Source organism: Odontesthes bonariensis, chromosome 16 (genome assembly GCF_027942865.1).
Source record: "Odontesthes bonariensis isolate fOdoBon6 chromosome 16, fOdoBon6.hap1, whole genome shotgun sequence".
NCBI classification, from domain to species: Eukaryota; Metazoa; Chordata; class Actinopteri; order Atheriniformes; family Atherinopsidae; genus Odontesthes; species Odontesthes bonariensis.
Genome location: NC_134521.1, coordinates 34,911,526 through 34,938,497, shown reverse-complemented (window position 1 = coordinate 34,938,497; position 26,972 = coordinate 34,911,526). Strand labels below are relative to the sequence as shown.

Sequence of the window (26,972 nt, the reverse complement as noted above, 5' to 3'; positions counted from 1 at the left end):
GCGGTGTTAACACTATATGTGTGCATGTTTAGGAGCATGTTTAAGAGTCTTCTGGTGAAAATAAATACAGAAAAGCAGCGTCTTGAGTCCTCTTCCTCCCCCAAACACACACCCGTTACATACACAAGCAGGCAGTGATACGAAGGGAGAGAAAATAGGGCCAAGCGATTGTGAGGTCTGACTTTTTCCTGGAGAACGATTTTGTGATGCAAATGTATTACTCTTTTGAACGCATATTGTTTTGAGAAGCAAAACGCTTTATTTTTTAAACCCCAGCCAACTAGCTGGACTACCTTCATCAAATACCAAAACGAGGCTGGAACTCTGCTCACAGGACGCAGCAGGGGGTAAGAAGATGTTCATAAATGATGTTGCTGATGTCATACAACTTCATGTCAAAAGAGGCGAACTATACCTTTAACGGCGGACCGGATGATCTATTTAGTCGACTACACAGAACATTTCTTATCAGCTGTTTCCGTAGTGTAGTGGTTATCACGTTCGCCTCACACGCGAAAGGTCCCCGGTTCGAAACCGGGCGGAAACATTATTTTTCCGCATGTACGTTGGAGCATAAACAGACATAGATGCTGAGTACATTATGTCGGAATATTGTGATGAAATAGGCCACAGTACGACACCATAAAAACCTGTGCGGGAAATAGCGTCTCCCACAAGTTCAAAACTATACGACATCTGTAATGAAAATAACTTTTTTTTTTTTTTGCACTTTAATAAAACAGTAAAAAAGTATATAACGAAAAATATATACAATAGATAATAAACGATAAGCTGCAATGAATCCGTGCTGGAGAGGTTAGAAACCCTGGGAGGGCTTATCGAGAACCACAGCAAAATTAAATGTATCTTATCAGAATAAAACAACAAATGGATTAATGAGAGAGAAAAAAAACAACAACAAAAACAACCAATAGAGAATAAAAACAACATCACAAAAATCAGTAATAAAGCAATGAATCAAGAAATAAATTACAATAAATCAAAAGAATAAATTGCAATGGCAATCATAAACAAAAAAAGAGAAGAAAAAGTATTAAGATATTAATCCCATAAAGTACAGATAATCTTATAATTTCATTTTATAAACAGGTAGGGTGGGAGAGCTGTTTGTCAGGTGAATATACTTGTTCCATAAAGTTACACCTTTATATTTGATGGAAAACTGCGCTCCAGTGGAACAACAGAGTGGGATATGAAGCAGTTTAGATTGCCGAGTTGTTCTGGAGTGAATGTTTGAGTTATTTTGAAAATATTGTTGGAAATGAGATGGAAGTGTGTGTTCCCTACCGGACTTTGAAGACAAAAATACATGTTTCCATCGTGTTAATGTTGTAAATGGACAATATCTTTGATTTGAAGTACATAATCTCTCGGAAATTAACGTGACCCTGAACGCAGCAGTGGAAGGTATATCTAAAGCTTTATCACACAGGTAAATACAGTTGTTTCCGTAGTGTAGTGGTTATCACGTTCGCCTCACACGCGAAAGGTCCCCGGTTCGAAACCGGGCGGAAACATTATTTTGTGCACTTTGTCTTTAAAAGAACCCTCTATGGTACGCATTATGATCCCAGTTGGTAAAAAAATGTTTTGGGTGTTTTTTTGTCTTAAAATAGACCAAGTAAACTTAATCAAGAGACATTTTTAAAAAATATTATTTTTTTAGTAGTTTTTAGGGTTTGTTGCCATACGGCAACATGGTACGATAGTGGAAAGTAATGAAAACAAGAGAGTTTTGTTTAAAATTGTAATAACACTTATTTAAAAACTCATGTTATAGTCTCAACAATCCCCAGTAGCCTGAACAGTTAAGAATGCATCTCATTTGAAAGTAAAAACCATTTAAAAAGACATTTGTCATAGTTTAATTCAAATTTTTGTGCTATATCACTGTGTGCTATAGCGACTTGGAGATCTACACTGCTGAACCAGTTATCAAAAAACAGCTTGTGGGACTGGTTGTCTGGGATTATGCTCGCAAGTCGTAAAACGATGTTGCCACTTGCACACTTAATCCTAATTCATCTTCACTACCATCTACTGGGAAGGCTAGTTTTGCTTTCTCTCGTGAGAAACCATAAAATATTGTTGCATTCATTATGTAAATGGAAGAAAGATGTGTCAAATATCATCATATGCAATGCCGAAAGGATTCACAAAGTGCATTATTATAGTAGACTATAGAAGATCAGTGTACACCAATGAAATTTCTATTGACTTTACTACAACAGTCAAATGTGTATCTGTCAAATTGATGGTTGATTGATGCTTTTGAACAATATAGGCCTACAACTAAATACAAAATGTTATCAACATGCCAGGCTAGCAGTTCATAATGGTACGGTGTTGCCATATGGCAACATACACATTTTAACATTTTTCTATTATTTAATGATCAAGTACAGTGCAATAAACTACAGAATAATGAACTTAACTCGCCTTTTATTGAATATATATTTTTTTACCAGTTGAAAAATGTCATTAAAACACTTTTTTTAGCTGTTTTTGAGGAGTCAATTGTTGAGGCTCCTCCCTGTGAAGATGTCTGCAGAAAAGGGGTTCAAAATAGCCTCCAGAAAGTCATGTGACAGATTTAAACACTGCTATTGGTTTACTTAGAACCCCACCTCTCTTTTAATGCATTGCATCATAACTGGGTATGTATTGTCTATGAGTAGAAGACTTAAAATGGGTTTGTTGCCAAATGGCAACGTCGTACCATAGAGGGTTAAAAGAAAAAAGACTTTGTCTTTAGCCAGTAAATATGCACTTAACGCAAGAGAGATGTAATGAAATTAGAGAAAAAAATTATTATATGTCAACTTATAAAATTTCATCCATAGGAATGTTCATCTTGTTTATCAATGATATTTGCATATGTTACACAGTTCTATTGGGTTTCCGTAGTGTAGTGGTTATCACGTTCGCCTAACACGCGAAAGGTCCCCGGTTCGAAACCGGGCGGAAACATTATTTATGTTTCTTATTATACTATTAAGTGATTGATCTTTTTCAACCCACTTGGCACAATTGTGCTTAAATTGTTAAAAAGGAGAAAACAGCCTCCAGGGACGTGTACGGACAGCTGTCTTCTTCTAGCTCTAAAAATAAAATAAAATTATACATTCGTTAAATGTCAATAATGATTAGATGTTAAACTTGAGAAGTTTGATTTTAATGCTAGTCTTCTTTATTCAAAATATCTTTTTAAAAAAGTAGTTTATCCTTTTTATGCCTTTTACTGCCACCTGGTGGTAGATACTGTGTACTGCAACATACTTCACCTCAGTTTATGTGATTAAAGCAATACAATCACAGATTCTCTATTACCACAGCCCTTTTACAGACAGCCGTTCCACTTCCTATTCGCCCCATTGTAAAAAATTTGGCCGCAGTTCAGTTGATTTTCTCTGGGGGCGCTGGCGAGCGAGTGCAGAATGACCATTTTCCATAGGGCTGGCGCTAATAACTCAAAAAATGTCCCCGCTAGCGACTGAAACCTGAAAATAATACTGTGATTTCTGACAGAGGGATGTGGATTTATATCGAAAGTACAATAACCTGGGAGTTATAGCTTTCTGTTTTCTTACAGGTCTGGCATTTGCGAGTCAGTATCCGCTAGCATCTAGCTAACGGAATCTGAAGAATGCACGGCAGATTACGACCGGCTGCTTTACGGCACTCGTCCACTGTGCCAGAGTGCTAACCTGGTGCTGCTAACAACAACCAAAGCTAAACCAGAGGCTAGTCAGAGAGTATGTAAAAGGGCTGTGCTGAAATCTGTAACTATTTGAGCTAACACCTCTCTGCTAGCTCAGCGCTAGGACTGACCATGCCGTAAAGTGATGCCACATGCGTGACGTCACTCGGGATGCAATACTGACAATAAATGTGTATTTTAAACAAATCTAGTGAGTCTAAAAAATCAAACCAAGTGCCGTTTGAAAGGATAATTTATCCTGCCTTTAGGAAAATTAAAATGAAAAAATATAAAAAATTATATCCAAAGCAATGGCTGCATCTAAGGTGGATTTCATAGTACCACCATAGAGTTCGGCGTGCTCTGCACTGCTTCGTTGGCGCCCCTAGAGTGCAGTACCACCCGGAAATAGCCGCCAGTTTTCCCTCTCCTCATAATAGAGACTCTCTGCTATTACTACCAGATTCGCAACTCACGGTGCATTTCCGGTTTCCAACGAGGCGATTTTGGTTGCAGTTCCACCCTCTTTCCACGTGGGGCGCTCAATTTTTAGAGACCAGAATGAATGGAGTCCTATGGGGCACGTGACGTCACTACGTGAGCGGCGGCCATACTGGAGGCTCAGAACTGTTTTGTTTACATTGTTTTCCACTGCGCGCAGACGTACTCCCGCCTGGTCTCGGAACTTTCTTCGTTGGTTTATCTATTTTACTTATTGTCTTTGCCACTATGGTCGCACGTTGCTGTGTCGTGGGGTGCAATAGCGTAAGCCGTGACAGGAATGGGGGGGAAATCGTAAATGGTTTATCTTTTTACCGGTTTCCTGCTTGGAGGCGCACCCACGGAGACCAAGTGTCCGAGATAACAAAGCGTTGTCGACTAGCATGGATCGCTGCTGTAAGACGACCAAGCATAACTTTCCACTCAATCCCGGTGTCGATGAGAGTGTGTTCTCTGCATTTTCATTCTGGTAAGTTAAAGACTTTTGTGTGCTGGGACTTTTGTGTGCTGAGGTAAAGATCCCCGCCTTCACAAGAGGACACTGTCAGTTGGAAGCAAGGGATGTCTCAATGGGTTAAAAGCATAGGACAAATTTCGTGTGTATGCATGTATACATGACAATAAATCTGATCTTAATCTTAATTTAATGTGGAAAATACAAGGAAAATTGCCCATCTCCAAATTCACATGGAAAGGGCGATTGGAACTGTCAGAAACAATACACCTTTTTGTCAGCAAAAGTACCTATCAACATAGTTTTGCCATGCGAAGGTGAAGACAAAACATTCTTTGACAAGATTGTGTCTGTATGTTGTACTCTGACCACCATGAGCAGGAGTGTTGTGCAAAGTTGAAGTCGTCTGAAATAAATATGCTTTGAGATACAGCCAAGTGTGTGTGTTTCATTATTTATTTACAAGTAGAGTAACATGACAAAAGTGTAAAGTGTCATTATAATTGAAACTGTTGCAGTATAAGCACTGACACCACATACTATATACGCAATTATGTCCGAAAGGGTGAACTTAGGCAGTAAATCTTCGTCGACAATCCATTCCTTGCTCGGTATTTCATAAGGGTCCAGTCCGTTTATAACGCCAATCTTCTGTATGTACCGATCTCTGGCTTCCTTCTGTAATGTATCCCGGTATATCCCACATCCTTTCTTCGATTTTAACATGCTTTTCTCTCACTTTTCTCTCACTGTTTGGTCCTTGATCTCCGTCTTGCCTCAGGGTTTGTTTACGAGATTGTGCCTCCAATATGGCGACCATATCCCAGAATGCAACGCGTGTGCCCGAGCCCTATAGAGCTTGAAAGTCCCGCCTCCTTGACGTCATTCAACTTCCTCCCCTCGGGACCACGGAAGTGTAATAATTTGACATTCAAGTCAATGACGGAGCCATGACGGAATAAAACTATTTTTTGCGCTTGATGGAATTGAGTCTTGCATTTCACATATGTTGTGTAGGACATTTTTTAATATTTTTTCATACCAGTAGCGTAACAGTTTAGCGGGCATAAGTGCTTCATTGTTAAGTTATTTTTCTGAGCATTTCTCGAACTACAGCATGTAGCGTTTGGCACGGAAAATAAACGTCATCACGTTTGGGCGCGCGGAGGAGTGGAAGAAGAAGAGCAATCATGGCGCTGTCGTTGGCCAGTTTCACTCAGTTTTTCGAGGGCGAACGAAAACTTGTGAGCCGAAGAGAGAACCACTACCAGTCGGGGCACGTGGAGAGCTTCTGCTATGCTGGTGGTGATATGTCTGGCTTCGTCCATGGTGGGAAATATGATCAGTGACGTAGCATATGCGACGCAATGTAGTCTTTTTACCCTAACTTTTTTTTACAACGTTTAACCAGGCACTCCTACGACAAATCGCCAATGTTTTTGCATGAACTCATCCATATTTAACCCCAGAACATCATGCGTGTACTGTAAAAAGGCATATAATGACTGGGAACAGAAGACATCATCCTGCCCATGTCAATAGATCCAGGCATGAGGTCCCATGGGGACGACGGAAGTAGGAAAAAAAAGCAAAAAAGGGGGCGGGACTTTCAAGCTCTATACGCCCTAGCGTGCCCTTATCTCAAGATATAATTTTTTCTCTAGTAATTCGAATGTTGTGTTCGAAAGAGGATGTTTAGAAAATACCCATGGCTGAGTTTTAGATTTTTAGAGCCACTCATTTGCTTAAAAAAAGGATTTTAAGTGTATATGATGTCATACATAGCTTACGACCGGAGATGCCGCTTTAAGCAAAGTCAAATGAAAGTGACCGTAACTGCGGAAAAGGTTTGGAAGAGCAGAGGTAACATAAGCGGAAAAAGTCCATCTTAATTCTGTTGTCGCTTGGTATGGAGCCAGCCGTCAAGCGGTGCCTCTGGTCGTAATTCATTCTTTCGCCGGTCGACCAGCTGTCATTAGCACGATGCTAGCACGTTGTGGACAACAAGAAGCCAACCTGTAAGAAATCAAAGGGATATATGTACTCGTTCAGTAGATTTTTGACTTGAAACCCATGTTGAGCTCTCAGAAACTACATTCAAATCTGAGCGCTTTTGAGGAGACTTAGGTGAAACTGACCATTTGTAGCATCTAGCTCCATTGGGCCCCATTCATTCTGGTCTCCACCGACGCGCCCAGTGGAATTCTGGGGGAACTGCAGCCAAAAAGCCGGTACAATGGGGCTTAATAGTAAGTGGCAAGGCTGTTAGATAGGGCTGTGATACAATGTAACTTCTCAAAAAGCCCATTATGGAGCTCCCCCTACAGGCTTGGAGGTAATGTACGGTTACACTGTCGTAAATGACGCTGTGACGCTTTGCGGTAAGACGTGTTGCATCACTTCCTGTTACCTTGCTCGTGCACTGTGGAATTTCTTGCTCCGCTTGGAGTACTGATAATCACTTTATTTCGATCTATAACTTACACAATTTTGCATAGTTAAACTCTATAGCCTACCGTTCTGTTCTAACACACTCCTACAGATCTTTATTCTCACTTTTTAACGGTGTTTCTGGTTCTCTAGCGTAGCATGGCTACCGGTTCCCTTCCTCCTTCTCCTGGTTTCACCTGCTCCGTGTGTCAGATGTTTAGTTACTCCTCTGCCTCCTTTAGCGATAATGGTACATGTAACAAATGTAGTCTTTTTGTAGTTTTGGAGGCGAGGTTATCTGAATTGGAAGCTCGGCTCTGCACTGTTGAAAATCAACCGATAGCGAGCCAGGCCCCTTTTGCCAGTGTGGAGCCACCTAGCGTAGCTAGCTCAATTAGCCTCCCCCTAGCAGAACCTGAGCAGCCAGGATTACAACGTGGCTGGGTGACTGTCAGGAAGATGCATAGCTCTAAAGTCAAGCCCGTTGTTCACCATCGACCTGTCCACGCTTCAAACAGATTTTCCCCACTCAGCGACACACCCGCTGAGGACAAAACCCTGGTAACAGGCAGCTCTATAGTCAGAAACGTGGCATTAGAGACACCAGCGGCCATAGTCAAATGCATTCCAGGGGCCAGAGCGGGCGACATAGAATCCTATTTAAAACTGCTGGCTAAGGATAAACGTAAATATGGTAAAATAGTTATTCACGTCGGCGTTAATGACACCCGGTTACGCCAATCGGAGGTCACTAAAATTAATGTTGCATCGGTGTGTAATTTTGCCAAAACAATGTCGGACTCCGTAGTTTTCTCTGGACCCCTGCCAAATCTGACCAGTGATGACATGTTTAGCCGCATGTCGTCTTACAATCGCTGGTTGTCTAGATGGTGTCCAGCAAACAACGTGGGCTACATAGATAATTGGCAATCTTTCTGGAGAAAACCTGGTCTGATGAGGAGAGACGGCATCCATCCCACTTTGGAAGGAGCAGCTCTCATTTCTAGAAATATGGATGAATTTATTTGCCACCCTAAAACATGACAACCCAGGGCTCAGACCAGGATGCAGAGTTGTAGTCTTACACACTTCTCTGCAGCTTCCCACCTGCTGCTACCCACCCAATCAATTAACACAAAAGGAGCAAATCCTCTTGTGCAAAAAGAAATTATTAAAACAAAAACTTTAACTGAACAAAAACATCAAACTATTAAATGTGGTTTGCTGAATATCAGATCTCTCCTTTCGAAGTCTCTGTTAGTGAATGAGTTGATGTGTGATCATCATATTGATATATTTTGTCTTACAGAAACCTGGCTGCAGCAGGAGGATCATGTTAGCATCATGTTAGCATTATGTTAGCATTAATGAAGCAACTCCCTCTGACTGTTTAAATGTTCACGTTCCTCGAACCACAGGCAGAGGAGGAGGAGTGGCAGCTATTTTCAGATCAGGGTTACTCATCAGTCCCAGACCCAAGATTAGTTTGAGCTCTTTTGAATCTCTGATTCTCAGTTTTTCCCACGCAAAGTGGAAATCCCAGAAACCTCTTGTGTTTGTTGTTGTGTATCGTCCACCTGGCCCTTATTCTGAGTTTCTGTCTGAATTCTCAGAGTTTTTATCCCAGTTAGTGCTGAGTACAGATAAAGTCATTGTAGTGGGTTACTTTAATATTCATGTAGATGTTGAAAATGACTGCCTGAATATGAACTTTAATTCTATATTGGACTCTATTGGATTTTCTCAGAGTGTTCACAGACCGACTCACTGCCTTAATCACACCCTTGATCTTGTGCTGACTTATGGCATTGAGAGTGAACAGTTAACAGTGTTCCCTCATAACCCTGTCTTATCTGACCATTTTCTGATAACCTTTGAGTTTGCATTACTTGACTATACAGTTTCTGAGAAGAAATTTACGTATAGAGGATGGTGTAACCAGATTTAAAGAATTAATTCCATCATCCTTTTCTTCACTGCCATGTGCAGATATGACAGAGGACGACTACCTAAACTTTACTCCAGCAACACTCGACTCTCTTGTTGACAGCACTATAGTTTCAATGCGTACAGCACTGGACAATGTTGCCCCTCTGAAAAGGAAGATAATCAGTCAGAAGAGGCTGGCTCCTTGGTATAATTCACAGCTGCGTGCTTTAAAGCAGACTGCAAGAAAGCTGGAGAGACAGTGGCATTCCTCTAATTTAGAAGAGTCTCAGTTAGTCTGGAAAGATAGTTTAATAACGTATAAGAAAGCCCTTCGTAAAGCTAGAACTGTTTATTATTCATCATTGATAGAAGAGAATAAGAATAATCCCAGGTTTCTTTTCAGCACTGTAGCCAGTCTGACAAAGAGTCCGAGCTCTGCTGAGCCAGTTATTCCTTTAACTCTCAGCAGTGATGATTTCATGAGCTTCTTTATTAATAAAATTGTTTCTATCAGAGAGAAGATTGATGGAGTCCTTCCCACTATTATCAGTGATGTATCATCAAGTACAGCAGCTTTAGAAGTATCTTTAGAACCTGATTTGTATTTAGACGGCTTCTGTCCAGTTGATCTCTCTGAACTAACAACAGCAATAGTCTCTTCTAAACCATCAACTTGTGTTTTAGACCCAATCCCAACCAGACTGTTCAAGGAGGTTTTCCCATTAATTGACACTTCCATATTGGATTTGATCAATCTGTCTTTGTTGACAGGATATGTACCTCAGACTTTTAAGGTTGCTGTAATTAAACCTTTACTTAAAAAACCTACTCTTGATTCAGAAGTGTTGGCTCATTATAGACCTATATCCAATCTCCCTTTTATGTCTAAAGTTCTTGAAAAAATAGTTGCAGCTCAGCTTTGTGATCACTAAATAATCTGTTTGAAGAGTTTCAGTCAGGATTCAGAGTGCATCATAGCACAGAAACTGCACTGCTGAAAGTTACCAATGATCTCCTCTTAGCCTCTGATAGCAGACTTGTGTCTGTGCTTGTCCTGTTGGATCTCAGTGCTGCATTTGATACGGTCGATCACAGTATCTTATTACACAGACTTGAACATGTTATTGGGATTAAAGGAACTGCATTAGGCTGGTTTAAGTCATATTTATCTGATAGATTTCAGTTTGTTCTTGTAAATGAAGAATCTTCCTCACACACCAGAGTAAGTCATGGAGTTCCTCAGGGTTCTGTGCTTGGACCGATTCTTTTCACTTTATACATGCTTCCATTAGGTAACATTATTAGACAGCATGGCATAAATTTCCATTGCTATGCTGATGATACCCAGCTGTACTTATCTATAAAACCAGATGAACCCAATAGGTTGGTCAGACTACAAGCATGTCTTAAAGACATAAAGACCTGGATGACTCAGAACTGTCTGCTTCTAAATTCAGACAAAACTGAAGTCGTTATCTTTGGACCTGAGCGTTTCAGGGAGAAATTGTAGCTATAAAGTTACTCTAGATGGTATTTCCTTGGCTTCTAGTTCTACAGTGAGGAACCTTGGAGTTATTTTTGACCAGAACTTATCATTTGACTCGCATATAAAACAGGTTTCTAGGACTGCCTTCTTTCATCTTCGTAATATTGTTAAAATCAGGAACATCTTGTCTCAGAGTGATGCAGAAAAACTAATTCATGCATTTGTTACTTCAAGATTGGACTACTGTAATTCTTTATTATTGGGCTGTCCTACATATTCTCTGAAAAGCCTCCAGCTGATCCAAAATGCTGCAGCCAGAGTTTTGACGAGAACTAACAGGAGAGATCATATTTCTCCAGTTTTAGCTTCTCTTCATTGGCTCCCTGTTAAATTCAGAATAGAATTTAAGATTCTTCTCCTTACATATAAAGCTCTTAATGACCGAGCTCCATCATATCTTAAAGATCTCATTATAAGATATTTTCCTAACAGAGCACTTCGTTCCCAAACTGCAGGTTTACTTGAGGTTCCCAGAGTTTCTAAAAGTAGAATGGGAGGCAGAGCCTTCAGTTATCAGGCCCCTCTATTGTGGAATAAGCTGCCAGTAAATGTCCGGGAAGCAGACACCCTTTCCACTTTTAAGACCAGGCTTAAAACTTTCCTTTTTTATAAAGCTTATAGTTAGGGATGGCTCAGGTGATCCTGAAACATCCCATAGTTAAGCTGCTATAGGCCTAGACTGCTGGGGGGCCTCATCTGTCACACCTTTCCTCACTTTACTCTCTTTATGTATATGTGATATTATTGTGGTCATTAACTCGTGTTTCCCTGTTCCAACAGATATCCTTTGAATGGTGTTACAGTGCCGCCGCCGCGGCGGCCCCCTCCCCCCCTTTCTGTCTTCTCAAACCCCAGCTGGTCGAGGCGGATGGCCACCCTTCCTGAGTCTGGTTCTGCCAGAGGTTTCTTCCTGTTAAAAGGGAGTCGTTTCTCTCCACAGTCGCCTCAGGCACGCTCAGGACGGGAGATTGGACCGAAAAACAAAAAGTTTTCAGTGCAATCTGTTGGTTTTCTTAGCTAGGAAATTGTTTTTGAATTGGCTCTATATGAAAGAATTGGATTATTTTATGAATTATGATTATTATTAATTAATTGAATTCCAATTGGCTTGAATTGGACTTACTATCTAAGTGCCTTGAGATGACATTTGTTGTATTTGGCGCTATATAAATAAAAATGAATTGAATTGAATTAAATACAACACCCTTTCACTTTCACGTTTCACGTTTGTTGACGAACCGGTAGGTGTTTTGCGGTAGGTGTGCCAGAAAGCAAGTCGAAGTACTTCCGCTCAGCTCCCGGGCCGGTCCAGTAAAGTTACATAGCGCAGTTATTCCAACTCAGATCCCCGAAGGGCATAGGAGACAGGCCAATCGGAATATTAAAACTCATTCTAGCCGCACAATTTTTTTCAAGCCGTTATTTTAAGGTAGAAATGTTACATAGTATTACTTAAGTGACTCCTTTCATCCAAATATCTATTTATTTATGTATTCTATCCATTGATAAAGCAAATATATATAAGCAAGTCTAAGATTTGACAAATAATTACATGAAATCAGAGAATATTTTAGGTTTATTACCTTTGCTAGTTGTTATTTTTCCTGGTTGATTAATTGCTGTTTAATGACGATGTTGTATGTTAAGATGTTTAAAAAGCCGACTCCTTTTCCAGGTGCAGCTTTTGTCCAACAGGGTCGGATGTTGTGTAAACTTAAAGATGCAGCCCATGTACAGAAGATTTCAAATAAAGAAGTCACTGAGTCTTCTTCTTAAAATGAGCGATGGTGGAAGCGAGCAATCAGAATTATTACAGACTTTAGTGGCTTATTATAATTGATTATTCAACCAAACCTGCACAGTGAAGCTGATTCAGGCAGTTAGCATTTAAATTGTTTGCTTTAAACTGTAGAAATAATTAAAGGAGACTGACAAGGCTCATGAAATTTCATCAGTCTTTCCTCAGATGATCAATTCTTCCACTGTTTTTAATTTCCTTTCCATCATTCTCTCCGTTGGAGGCTGTTTGTCTCCCGCAGGCTGCAGCTGGAACAATCTGCGTCTCGGCTTTTTAGATTAAACACGACTCGCTCATCATCTGAGAGACACTTTCAGCTGATGGCAAACCGGAGGGTTTGAGCAAAGATCAGCTGTTTGTGGGCAGCAGATGGAGCCACAGTCCAGCTTTTATAAGCTTTTCACACCTTTTAAACCAACAGTTTCTGTGTTGTATAAGAAGTGCACTGAAGTACTCTCAGTTTATGGAATACTTTCCTTTACTGCCTCTTAAACCACATAAAACTGATGATTCTTGAGTAGTTTTAGCTCATTAGAAGGTTTGTGTTGATTCTGAACCACTGCAGGTTTTTACGTCATTTATATTTTTTCAGTCTTTTTTATTTTTAATTGTTTTTCTTGTGCTTTTTCCCCTTGATCAGAGGTTGTTCATCTGCTGTTTCCTCACAGTTTATAAGGAGACTTAATTCTAGGAGGTGCCACCACCAGGGACATAAATCAGAATTAACTTCCATATACACATATGAAATTAAACTCTTCCACATACTATACTCAAAACCTTGCACAAACACTAGTGAAAAGCTCTCACATAAACTAGTGAAAACATTTACCTCTTATACTCAAAAGCTCTCATACACACTACTGAAAAGCTTTCATATATACTAGTGAAAAGCATGCATTACCTTTCATATATACTAGTAAAAACCTCTCATATACACATTGTAGGAGCCACATTTAAGTTTGTTTTGCTTGGACTTATATTTTCTTGTTTTCTGCACTTTTGAGCTTGCGCCTTCTATAGGTGGTGAATGGTGCCACCAACTGAACTGGATAAAGCGTTGCCAACTGCGCATGACTGGAGGAGAGCAGGCCGCAGAATATAGTTATTGACCTCGCTCACCCCAAGACACGCTGCTCCTGCGCTATATTGTCTTGCAGTTGTGATTTCAATAGACTTTACCATTTTTTGCATCTCATTGCATCCTTTTGTTTGTATTTATTTTAATTTGTAATAAAACGGCAACATTCTCGGACAAAACCATCTCATAGGATTATTCAGAGTGCGAGTCAGACACTGCCAACCTGCCTTCTCATTTCTGGTCAAAAACGGATAGGACTTGGGCTACAGGAAAAGCCAAAAACCTGTTTTCACCAGTACAATTAGTCAATAACTCCTGCAACTTTGGAACTTTGGATTACGGACAACTTTGGAACTTGGACCACGGAGAAACTTTTCCACTGCGTGCTGGAGGACAACAGGAACTGTCGCCATTACACGCGGAAAATTGTTAGACAAAGGAAGAAAGGAACCACTCGTTTGAGGGTATGTACGGCAAAATGCCAGAAGATTAAGAACTTTTTCGTTGGACAAAAATATTTGGATTATTTAGAAGCAAGTTTGGTTTGTGTTTTTCGTGAAGATTTTTTGGATACCTTGTTTTTTGTAGTTAATTAACGACCAAACAATTGGAAGCGGCAAACGCAGTTTATTTTTGGAAGGAAACCCGACATTTAAGTTTGAAAGGAAAAGGAACTGTTTTGAAGTTTATTGGACATTGAAATATCTGAAAGAAAGAAAAGTATTATTTTTGTGACTTTTTGGAACTTTATTTTGAACAATGGCCAATTCAAATGAATCTCAGACCGAGACACCTGTTGAGAATATGGAGGACGAAGTGACGCGTATGCGCAAGGCAAGGAAAAATGTCTCACATTACGAGGAGAATCAACATTGTAAATGATTTACTGGCAGACAAAGAATTCCTTGAAGAAGTGAAGCAAAATATGACGAGGTTTAATGAGTTTTTTGAAGAATTCAAAGTGTTGCATGCATTATATGCGGGTATGCTTGATGAAACCGCACGCGACAAAGATGAGGAGGAATGGTATCAGCCGAAACTTGCACACATTGTTGCTTTTATTGATAAGGTGTTTGAATGGATTAAGTCTGCCGAACATTCTAGCTCCCCTGGCGCAACTGAGGTGACTTCCTCAGCCAATGAAGCGCATGAACCTGCCCCATCTGTTCCCGGCAAAGCCCCAGTAGAGCTTGGCAATGCAGAGTTAAACTTTGCAGATGCGCGATCGCATAGGTCTAGCGCCGCTTCATCAGCCAAATCCAACTCATCGACTCGGTCTTTGCGCATTAGCGCAGAAGCAAAGCGAGAGCTTTATTGGCCACGGCATCTAAACTGCAGCAAAAACATGCTATTGAGGAGCAGGAGTTATTGCTGCGCGAGCAAAGAGAAGCACTTGAGCTCAACGTCAAATTGGATGCTGAAAACGTTAAAATTAATTACTTAAAGGCGGCGGAAAGGAACACTTTAGGTCCCATTCCGTTTGAATTAGACACAGCTCATTTGTCTGTGTTGGAAGGAGGAGCATCACAAACTCCACACTTTGAAGAGCTAGAGAGTTCAATTTCGTTTCTTGACACCCCCTCAGTATAACCCAAAGCAAGTGCTGTTCATGTTAATGTCAATGTCCCTCTGCTTAACCCAGATCAGAGCGGACTTACATCACCCAATAGGCCCACCAGTAGTGACCAGGTGATGCAGTTCACAGCACTGCATAGTCTTCCCTATGGAGGCGACTCGAATAGTTTCCCTGTCCTAGCTCAGCCAGCTGTTAGTTCAGCTCAAGATGCTCTGCCTACACAGCCCCCCACTCAGACGACCACAAGTCCTCAGCCTATGACACTGCAGCCACTGTGGTTGAAGCCACAGAGGGGACCAAGGCAGCCACTGCAGCCTCAGCTACCACCTCAGCTTCACCAGCAGCCTCAGCTTCGACAACACCAGGCACTTCAGCCTCAACCTCCACCTCCACAGCCACTGCCACAGCTACAAGCTCCTTTGCCGACTCAACCACCACTGCCTCAACGACAGCCACAGCCCCAGGCACTGCCTCCGCCTCTGCTACAAGCTCCTCTGCAGTCACAGCTACCACTTCAGCCTCAAGCGCCACTGCAGCCTCAGCTACCACCTCAGCTTCACCAGCAGCCTCAGCTTCGACAACAGCAGGCCCTTCAGCCTCAGACTCGGCCACCGCAGCCACAGCTGCAGGCTCAACCATGGCCTCAGTTTCAACCACAGCAGGCCCTTCAGCCTCAACCTCAGCCTCATCTGCGGCTACAGCCTCAACTGCAGCCTCGGCCACCACAGGGTCAGCCCCAGCTCCCACACTGTAAACCCGGATTTTGTTTTCAATTAAACGTTTTAGTGTTCATTACTTATTCTATTATGTTTTGTAAAAATCTATGTAATTACTAAATCAAATTAGTTCTTTGGATTAGAAATTTGAAAATATACACTGCAATGATCATGTTAGGCAGAGATTACATATAAAGTTACGTTCTGTGAGGGAGGGGCGGAGCCTATTTGAAGTTCGACTGAGAGTCAAGACCTGTCCTGTGTGAGAGCGTGACCAGCTCGATTTTTGGAGAAAACTGAATTGTGTATTTAAAAATAAACTGTGGATGTTTTAAAGTAGTTTTAACTACACTAAGTAGACGGAAGAGCGTGTAAAGCAATTATTAAGATCGGTTTGGTTGCTAAACGTTTGCTAAAGGTTAGCTTAAGACTGCACCAGTCTTAATTCATTATTGCTGCAGTGAATTATTTGTGTTAATTGTTAATTTCAGTGTTTTCTGAAATAAAAGAACTTGAACAATTTAAATGTATTTTTTAATTTCTTCCTTCCCATACAATTTTCTTTTTAAACAATATATTGTGGCGTGCTGTGGGTGTGTTGCCGCATTGCATTATGGGTGCTCTCTGTTCCCCGTTATGTGCTGTATTTAGTGCTGTGGTAGAGTTTGTATGGGTTTATGTTTATGTTCTGTACGCAGTGACGGTGTAGTACAAGGTTTTTGTTCGTGTTGCATTTTAACTAAATCTGCACCATAACTGAAAGTGGTGAGACAGAAAGTTACCCCCACTTGTTCGAACATATGTGAAGTGATTGTAATTCACTATTTTTCCTGTGAATTGTTTGTAAAGATAAATGTGCTTGCTGCACAAGAAAGTCTGGACTGAGACTTTTCCTGTCTCCACCTCTACCATTGCTACAATACTTTATACAATCTCTAAATCAAAACAGTATCATTCATTAGTTAAATTGGAAGACAATACATTACTTATATTAACAAATGATGTTAAGTGTTGCTTTTATACATATTTATGTGCATTTGACTTAAAATGATTGGCTAGACTTCAGAAAAGAGATAAGTTATGTGAACTAATGGTTTTGAGTAAAGACTACTAATGTAAACTTGAATATGTCTAAGTTATCTATGCCAATACAACTTAAAAGGTTTAGTTTCATGTTTTGTAAAAACTTAAACGGGATAAGGCAACGGGTTTCCACGCGATTTTCTAGTAAACTCAACTAGTTCGGGTTAAGAGTGCACCATGGCCTCAGCTACAGCCTCATCCACCACAGGTTCAGCTTCAGGCCCCACTGTGGCCTCAGTCACAGCCTCAGTTTCAACTGCAGCCGCAGCCTCAGCCCCCACCATGGCCTCAGCAACAACTGCAGTTTCAATTGCCACCTCAGCCACAGTCTCAGCTTCAGCCTTAGGCTCAAACACCCTCTACACCCAGCTCTCCACATGACAGTCATATGATCAATGTGTTGGAAAATCAAAATGAACTGACCAGACTGCTCATGAAACAACAATTGTCATCCACCTTACCACAGGGCAGCATTCCGGTCTTTGATGGTGAGGTTCTTGAATATAAGTCATTCATTCACAGATTTGAAAACCTGATTGAAAGGAAAACTGACAACTACAGAGACCGTTTGCAATTTCTCATCCAGTACACAAAGGGCCAAGCCCAGCGGCTTGTTAAGAGCTGTGAGTATATGGCGCCGGATAGAGGATACCAAAAGGCACTGCAATTATTGAAAGAAAACTTTGGCAATGAGTATAAGATCTCTTGTGCCTACTTGGAAAAGGCCCTCTCATGGCCTCAGATCAAACCACAGGATGCCAAGTCCCTGCAGAAGTATGCCATGTTCCTGAGGAGCTGCTGCAATGCAATGGAGGAGATGTCATACATGGAGGAGCTGGACACCATATCCACCATGAAAAGCATTGCTGTTAAGTTGCCATACAAGCTCAAGGAGAAATGGCGCAACAAGGCATTTGAGCTACAACAACAACGCCAAAGCAGGGTAAGAATTTTAGACCTTGTCTCTTTTATGGAAAAACAGGCTCACATAGCAGGTGACCCCATGTCTGGTGATCTCCAAGACCAGTCAGCTGTTAAAGGAAATGCAAAAGCTCATGTTAAAACACGGCCCTCCAAGTCCTCTGGCAGTAGCTATGCAACTAGTGTAACCGCTGTCACAGCAGCAAAGTCTGACCCATCATGTCTCTTTTGCAGCTCCAAACATGCACTAGACTCATGCCAAAAGTTTGGGAAAAAGGCCCATAGAGACAAGCTAAGCTTTTTGAAAACCAAGGGCATCTGCTATGGATGTCTCACCCCAGGGCACATTAGCAAAGACTGCAGTAGGCGTCTTACCTGCAACGTGTGCAAACGAACCCATCCCAGCATCCTCCACATTGCAACCAAGGAAACAGACAGTCCATCTGTTGTTAGTGTAGCAGAGTCATGTGGTCATATAGGGGCCGGAGACCATGAGAGCGTTCTTTCCATTGTCCCTGTTAATGTCAAGGCAGCAAAGGGCAGCCATGTCATACAAACACACGCTCTGTTGGATCCTGGGATCCTTCTGCCACCTTCTGTTCAGAAGCGCTCATGACACGTCTCAATCTAAGAGGAAAGAGGACACGCATACTACTGCGCACTATGAATCGGGAAACATCAGTCACAGCGCATGTCATCTCAGGAATGGAAGTTTCAGCACTGGACAGCGACACATTCTTCCATCTTCCTAACACCTTGACGCAAAAGGACATGCCAGTAACCAGAAGCAGCATCCCCAAGCAAAGTGACCTGGCGCATTGGGCGTACTTAGGTAAGGTCACAATTCCCTCCATTAGTTCAAAGGTGGAACTTTTGATTGGCACGAATGCTCCACATCTGTTAGAACCGTGGGAGGTAATAAATAGCCAGAATGGGGGTCCCTACGCAGTTAGAACACTGTTAGGGTGGGTGGTAAATGGGCCATTGAGAAGTGCTGGTGGTACTGGAGGAAGTGTGACAGTCAATAGGATCTCTGTTGCAAGTCTGGAAAAGCTGCTAATCTCGCAGTACAACCAGGACTTCCAGTAAAATGCATCAGAGGAAAAGACAGAAATGTCTGTCGAGGACAAAACATTCCTAGGCATAGCAAATGAGGCAGTACTGGAGAATGGCCACTACAGTTTGAGACTGCCTTTCAGGAAAGCAAATGTGCACATGCCAGGCAATAGGCAAATGGCAGAACAGCGTCTGTATAGCCTAAAAAGGAAAATGTCAAAGAATGAGCAGTTCAAACAGGAATACACAGCATTTCTCACTGACATCTTTGACAACAACTATGCTGAGGAAGTCCCACAGGAGGAACTCCTGCAGCAGCCAGGAACAACATGGTTTTTGCCACATCACGGGGTTTACCACCCCAAGAAGAAAAAGCTCAGAGTAGTGTTCGATTGTGCTGCGTCATTCCAAGGTGTGTCACTCAACACTGAACTGCTACAGGGTTCAGACCTCACCAACTCTCTCCTTGGGGTCATCATGAGGTTTCGCAGGGAGCCCATTGGAATCATGGCAGACGTCAAATCAATGTTCCATCAGGTTAGAGTGGCAAAGTCCGATGTGAACTACCTGCGATTCCTCTGGTGGCCTCAAGGTGACACCAGTCAGAATCCAACAGAACACCGCATGCTTGTGCACATCTTTGGTGCCGTATCCTCCCCAAGCATCGCAACCTTTGCTCTACAAAAAACCACAACTGACTATGAAAGCTGTTTTCCCCCTCAGGTAGCATAGACCATCAGGCACAACTTTTATGTTGATGACTGTGCCAGGTCAGTGTCCAAGGAGTCTGATGCCATCCAGCTGGTAAGCGATCTCACTGCATTGTGCAGCAAAGGAGGGTTCCAGCTAACTCAGTGGGTGAGCAATAGTCGTGCAGTGCTGTCATCTATTCCCAAAGAGCACAGAGCCAAAGACATTAAGTCACTTGATCTTGACGAAGACAGCCTGCCAGTTGAAAGAGCATTGGGACTGCAATGGTGTGTAGACTCAGATAGCTTCCAATTCAACATCAACCTAAGCCAAAAGCCACACACACGCAGAGGCATACTGTCTGTTGTCAGCTCTATCTTTGACCCACTCGGCTTTCTTGCCCCTCTCATTCTTCCAGCCAAGCAGCTGCTACAGGAGCTCTGTCAGGCGGGCTTTGGATGGGATGAGCCTTTGCCACAGACCGTGTCAAAGCGATCGATGAAATGGACCAGCAGCTTGGAGATGATCAAAGGCTTCAGTGTGCAGCGATGTCTGAAACCAGAAGGCTTCGGAGTGACCAGGTGTGCCGAACTGCATCATTTTGCCGACGCCAGTGAAAGTGGCTACGGCTCCGTGAGCTACATCAGACAGGTGAACCAGAAAGATGTAGTGCATGTCACCTTTGTACTTAGGAAGTCTAGAGTGCTACCCTTGAAGAACATCACAGTGCCAAGACTGGAGCTGGCAGCGGCTACTCTGTCAGTAAAAGTGGACAGAATGCTGAGAAAGGAGTTACACCTTGACTTAGAACCCTCAGTTTTCTGGACAGATAGCCAAACAGTCCTTAAGTACATTGCCAGCGACCAAGCCAGGTTTAAAACCTATGTGGCAAACAGGGTCTCATTTATACGAGACAACACAGAGCTGTCACAGTGGAAATATGTAGGCAGCAAAGACAACCCTGCTGATGATTCATCCAGAGGGTTCAATGCCAGAAAGTTCATGGAGCAGAAGAAATGGATTCATGCTCCCGAGTTTCTATGGAAAACAGAGGAAAGTTGGCCAGTAGTGCAGGCACTGGGCCCCATGCTTCAAGAAGATCCAGAGGTTAGGAGAACCACTACTGTGCTCACAACCATGGTGAAATCTAGAACCCCTACTGACCAACTTATATCACATTTCTCAAACTGGAACAGCCTCTTAAAGGCTGTAGCTTGGTACCTCAAGCTGAAGAGAAATTTGATGGTGAAAATGAAAAAAGGAAAAGAGCTCGCCCTACTCACCCACTCCGACAGGTCACAGTCAGGCCAAAAGGTGGTTGACGTAAAGCCCTGTGTTGAACAGCACCTAACAGTGAGAGAACTGGTAGATGCAGAAAGAGCAGTTGTCATGTACAGTCAGAGACAAGCTTTCTCTAATGAATTCTCAACATTGCAGATGACACCTCCCAGAGTATCCAACAGCAGTAGGCTCTGCAGGCTTGATCCTGTACTGGATCATGGCCTCCTGAGGGTAGGCGGCAGACTACACCGATCTGCAATGCCTGAGGACACTAAATCTTGCCCACAGATTCACACATCTCAGTGCTGTTGTTACGACACATTCATGAACGCAGTGGACACAGTGGCAGAAACCACATGCTCTCAGAACTCCACAAGAAGTACTGGATCAAAAAGGGCAACTCTGTAGCTAGAAAGGTGCTCTCCAAATGTGTCACATGTCGCCGTGTGAGAGGCAAAGTAGGTCAGCAGAAAATGGCAGACTTGCCGGTGGAAAGAATCCTACCTGACCTCCCACCCTTTACCAATGTAGGACTGGACTACTTTGGCCCGATTGAGGTGAGGCGAGGGAGAAGCACCATCAAAAGGAGAGGCCAAGTGAAGCACATCAGGTCTGACAATGGGACGAACCTGGTGGGTGTGCATGCAGAGCTGAAGAGGGCCCTGATGACTCTCAATCAGAAGAGGATTCAAGACGCCCTGCTTCCTGATGGCGTTGAATGGAGTTTCAACCCACCAGCTGCATCACACCATGGCGGAGTCTGGGAAAGACTCATACGATCCGTCCGGCAGGTGCTCAACTCCACTCTGCATCAGCAAACCACTGACGATGAAGGCCTTCATACCCTGTTCTGTGAGGTGGAGGCCATCCTGAATAGCCGCCCCCTCTCCACAGTGTCCTCAGACCCCCATGACCTGGAACCGCTGACCCCCAATCATCTCCTTTTGTTGAAGACCATGCCCACTCTGCCCCCTGGAGTCTTCCAGAAGTCCGACATCTACGCCAAGCGCCGCTGGAAACAGGTCCAGTACATGGCTGATCTCTTCTGGCTCAGATGGACAAAAGAATACCTCCTCCTACTCCAAGAAAGGCAGAAATGGACAGGCAAGAAGAAGAACTTCAACATCGGAGACATCGTCCTGGTGGTCGATCCCACCGCTCCACGAGGGTCCTGGCCGTTGGGAAGAGTCCTGGAGACCAGATCGGATTCAAGAGGCCTGGTCAGGTCTGTGAAGTTGAAAACCAAGACGTTAGTCCTTGAGAGGCCTATTACCAAGCTGTGCCCGATCCTCGAAGCTGACGACGAATCCTGATGACCAACCCCCAATGTCCCTGATAACACTTTACAGGAAAGTAGTGTTATTTTGATTTGATTTACATACTTCCTTATACTTGATAATCGCCCTATTTTTGGGTCATTTTTGTTATACATAGTTAATTGATACTTCATTACTTGGCTCCTTTTTGTATATTGTAAAATAATTGATTCTTGGAGAACAATTAGGGGCCGGTGTGTAGGAGCCACATTTAAGTTAGTTTTGCTTGGACTTATATTTTCTTGTTTTCTGCACTTTTGAGCTTGCGCCCTCTATAGGTGGTGAATGGTGCCACCAACTGAACTGGATAAAGCGTTGCCAACTGCGCATGACTCGAGGAGAGCAGGCTGCAGAATACAGTTATTGACCTCGCTCACCCCAAGACACGCTGCTCCTGCGCTATATTGTCTTGCAGTTGTGATTTCAATAGACTTTACCATTTTGCATCTCATTGCATCCTTTTGTTTGTATTTATTTTAATTTGTAATAAAACAGCAACATTCTCGGACAAAACCATCTCATAGGATTATTCAGAGTGCGAGTCAAACACTCCCAACCTGCCTTCTCATTTCTGGTCAAAAACGGATAGGACTTGGGCTACAGGAAAAGCCAAAAACCTGTTTTCACCAGTACACACATGTCAAACCTCTCATGTACACATGTCAAACCTCTCATATACACATGTCAAATATTTGTGGATTTCAGTTGAAACGGAAGGCATTTCAGTGAAACAGCAAGGTGTTTTATTAAACCGGGAGTTGTAGTTGTAAACAGAAGTCATTCTGGTTAGCTTCGTGCGTTTTGTGCAATCTCCTGCCGGTATTTTATGAAATAAAATAAACGACAATTGCTCAGCCACCCGCTGAATACCGCACACAAACAGCGGCATTACTCAACTTTATTTTGGCTTCAACGGAGACCCTGTTCCGGATTCTGTACGATCATTGTCATCATTCATTGCTGCTATGTATAGATTTGATCCTAATAATAGAGACATCATCAACACACTTCAGTTACTGATATTCAGTTAGCCATGCACCAGAGGACTGTTGGGCTTGATCGCGAGGGGCATATTCCCTTCTGACTGCAGCTGCAGCTGGCAAAGGCATGCTGCACTGGCAGGACGGAAAAAGAGATACTAAGCGGCTATCCACCGAGTCCGGAGCTGGAGTTGAAGTGATCGGTTGCTACCAAAGCGTTGTAACATTTGACAGGGTCCTGATCGTCTCCGTTGAAGCTAAAATATTGTTGAGTAATGCCACCACTTGTGTGAGGTGTTCAGCGGACTGCGGTCACGCCATCTGCGCTTCGGAAAGGCACGGTCGCGCTATCTACACTTGAAAATCAAAGTATTTTTTGGGGCTTTTTATGCCTTTAATGAGAGGACAGTTGAAGAGAGACAGGAATCAGGGGGCAGAGAGAGGGGAAAGACACGCAGCACAGGGCCGCTCGGTGCGGGAGTCGAACCGGGGCCAGCTGCAGCGAGGACTATAGCCTCTGTACATGGGGCGGCTGCTTAACCCACTACGCCACCGACCGCCCCGTGAACACACATAACTCAAACACACGTAACGTAAACACACGTAACTCAAACACACGTAACTTAAACACACGTAACGTAAACACGTAACTTAAACACACTAACTTAAACACACGTAATGTAAACACACTTAACGTTAACACACATAACTCAAACACACGTGACTCAAACACACGTAACGTAAACACACGTAACGTAAACACACGTAACGTAAACACACGTAACTCAAACACACGTAACGTAAACACACGTAACGTAAACACACGTAACGTAAACACACGTAACTCAAACACACGGAACTCAAACACACGTAACGTAAACACACGTAACTCAAACACACGGAACTCAAACACAAGGAACTCAAACACACGTAACGTAAACACACGTAACTCAAACACACGTAACTCAAACACACGTAACGTAAACACACGTAACTTAAACACACGTAACTTACACATTTAACACTCATGCAGCCGTGCAGCATCAAATCAGGAGGTTACAGGTCAGAAAATGTGAAGTAAGAAGTTGCCTTTGATTGAGACGATGTCAGCTTCCAGAAATCGGAGGTAGAACTGTGCAGAATATGATTAAAACAAAATAGACTGTAGGACTCATTCTGACTTCTTAGTTCAAATGGAAAAATACATACAAGTCTATCCACCCGGTTTAGGCTAAGTTACTGGAGCCCTGCTTTCTATTTCTGACAGATTTTTGTAGCGTATTGATGAGTTAAACCCCTCATTTTCTGTTTCTATCTCACATTGTGAATGCTTAACTTCTTAGTTTGAGCAGACACCTTTCAAATCTGAGAGGCAAACGTTAGTAAATTCATGCAAAGATGCTGTTGCTTTCTCGATCCACAGATTGTCAGACTCATTCGATTCCATTTTAGTTTTTAAACATCCAGCTCTGACTCACTTGGATCTAACACATCTTGTTTTACTCTGTGTACTTATATTTTCTGTGGTTGTGATTGTGTCTTTTCCTTTAGCGTTGGGTCAAATATGAACTGAGAACAAGACTTTGGTTTAGTTTACAATGAGAGAAGCCTTTCAGATGAGAGGTGAAATGTCCAGTTGTCCTTATTCAAGCTCTTCGGATCAACACATTGTGTGGATTAAGTGATGTAAACTGTCGATGAAGTAACAAATGTTTTAAAAGTTGTTTCCTCCATCAGCAGCGTGGCGAGCGGCGTGTCGGGAGGTTACGAGTCAGAGAGGCGAAAATCCTGTCCCAGAAACAAACTGCACCCAGAAAATACAGAGAAGTTAGCGGATCCAGTGTTTTCCATCCGATGGTCCAGCTCATTAAATGTGTATGTCGTGTCCCCGGGCTGCTAGTTACTGTGGTTATGGCCGGCCGGCTGATGTTTTTTTTGTTGTGATTTTAGTTCAGTGGCTTTGTTGTCGTCACTGATGCTGAGCTGCGGGCAAATCCGAATAAAAGAAACGAGAGCTTTCATCTGGAGTTCACAGTTAAAGATGGAGAAGATGGTGTCAGCTTCAAAGACAGACCCAGGGTGTGTTTTAACATCCCAAAGCATCTCTCTGACACTCCTTTTTCTTCCATTCAGGCACATAAATGTGTTTAACTCGATTCTTTCTCACTGTAGCAAGTTTGGAGATCTGAAAGTTGAGTTACACAAAAATCCCTGCATCTGAAATCACTTACATCTCAACGTCAAGAAGCCAAACAAAATGAGAGCCTTCTGTTATCAGGCCCCTCTCTGTGGAACCTGCTGCCAGTTTGGGAAGCAGAGCCTTCAGTTATCAGGCCCCTCTCTGTGGAATCAGCTGCCAGTTTGGGAGGCAGAGCCTTCTGTTATCAGGCCCCTCTCTGTGGAATCAGCTGCCAGTTTGGGAAGCAGAGCCTTCAGTTATCAGGCCCCTCTCTGTGGAATCAGCTGCCAGTTTGGGAGGCAGAGCCTTCTGTTATCAGGCCCCTCTCTATGGAATCAGCTGCCAGTTTGGGAGGCAGAGCCTTCTGTTATCAGGCCCCTCACTGTGGAATCAGCTGCCAGTTTGGGAGGCAGAGCCTTCAGTTATCAGGCCCCTCTCTGTGGAACCTGCTGCCAGTTTGGGAGGCAGAGCCTTCAGTTATCAGGCCCTTCTCTGTGGAACCAGCTGCCAGTTTGGGAGGCAGAGCCTTCAGTTATCAGGCCCCTCTCTGTGGAATCAGCTGCCAGTTTGGGAGGCAGAGCCTTCAGTTATCAGGCCCCTCTCTGTGGAACCAGCTGCCAGTTTGGGAGGCAGAGCCTTCAGTTATCAGGCCCCTCTCTGTGGAATCAGCTGCCAGTTTGGGAGGCAGAGCCTTCAGTTATCAGACCCCTCTCTGTGGAACCAGCTGCAAGTTTGGGAGGCAGAGCCTTCAGTTATCAGGCTCCTCTCTGTGGAATCAGCTGCCAGTTTGGGAGGCAGAGCCTTCAGTTATCAGGCCTCTCTCTGTGGAACCAGCTGCAAGTTTGGGAGGCAGAGCCTTCAGTTATCAGGCTCCTCTCTGTGGAATCAGCTGCCAGTTTGGGAGGCAGAGCCTTCAGTTATCAGACCCCTCTCTGTGGAACCAGCTGCAAGTTTGGGAGGCAGAGCCTTCAGTTATCAGGCCCCTCTCTGTGGAACCAGCTGCCAGTTTGGGAGGCAGAGCCTTCAGTTATCAGGCCTCTCTCTGTGGAACCAGCTACTAGTTTGGGAGGCAGAGCCTTCAGTTATCAGGCACCTCTCTGTGGAACCAGCTGCCGGTTTGGGAGGCAGAGCCTTCAGTTATCAGGCCTCTCTCTGTGGAACCAGCTACTAGTTTGGGAGGCAGAGCCTTCAGTTATCAGGCCCCTCTCTGTGGAACCAGCTGCCAGTTTGGGAGGCAGAGCCTTCAGTTTTCAGGCCCCTCTCTGTAGAATCAGCTGCCAGTTTGGGAGGCAGAGCCTTCAGTTATCAGGCCCCTCTCTCTGGAACCAGCTGCCAGTTTGGGAGGCAGAGCCTTCAGTTATCAGGCCCCTCTCTGTGGAACCAGCTGCCAGTTTGGGAGGCAGAGCCTTCAGTTATCAGGCCCCTCTCTGTGGAACCTGCTGCCAGTTTGGGAGACAGAGCCTTCAGTTATCAGGCCCCTCTCTGTGGAACCAGCTGCCAGTTTGGGAGGCAGAGCCTTCAGTTATCAGGCCCCTCTCTGTGGAACCAGCTGCCAGTTTGGGAGGCAGAGCCTTCAGTTATCAGGCCCCTCTCTGTGAAACCGGTTGCCAGTTTGGCTTCAGGAAGCAGACACCCTCTCTACCTTTAAGACCAGGCTTAAAACTTTCCTTTCTGATAAAGCTTATAGTTAGGGCTGGCTCAGGTGATCCTGAAACAT

General features: G+C 43.4%; 3 non-coding genes across 3 annotated transcripts; all 3 read left to right on the top strand.

Moving 5' to 3' along the window:
* Positions 1–474: 474 nt before the first annotated feature.
* On the top strand, positions 475–547 carry trnav-cac (transfer RNA valine (anticodon CAC)). The gene has a single exon. It is a non-coding gene; the product is annotated as a tRNA-Val (tRNA).
* Positions 548–1,465: 918 nt separating this feature from the next.
* trnav-cac (transfer RNA valine (anticodon CAC)) lies at positions 1,466–1,538 on the top strand. Its single transcript has one exon. It is a non-coding gene; the product is annotated as a tRNA-Val (tRNA).
* Positions 1,539–2,918: 1,380 nt separating this feature from the next.
* trnav-aac (transfer RNA valine (anticodon AAC)) lies at positions 2,919–2,991 on the top strand. The gene has a single exon. It is a non-coding gene; the product is annotated as a tRNA-Val (tRNA).
* Positions 2,992–26,972: the final 23,981 nt, after the last annotated feature.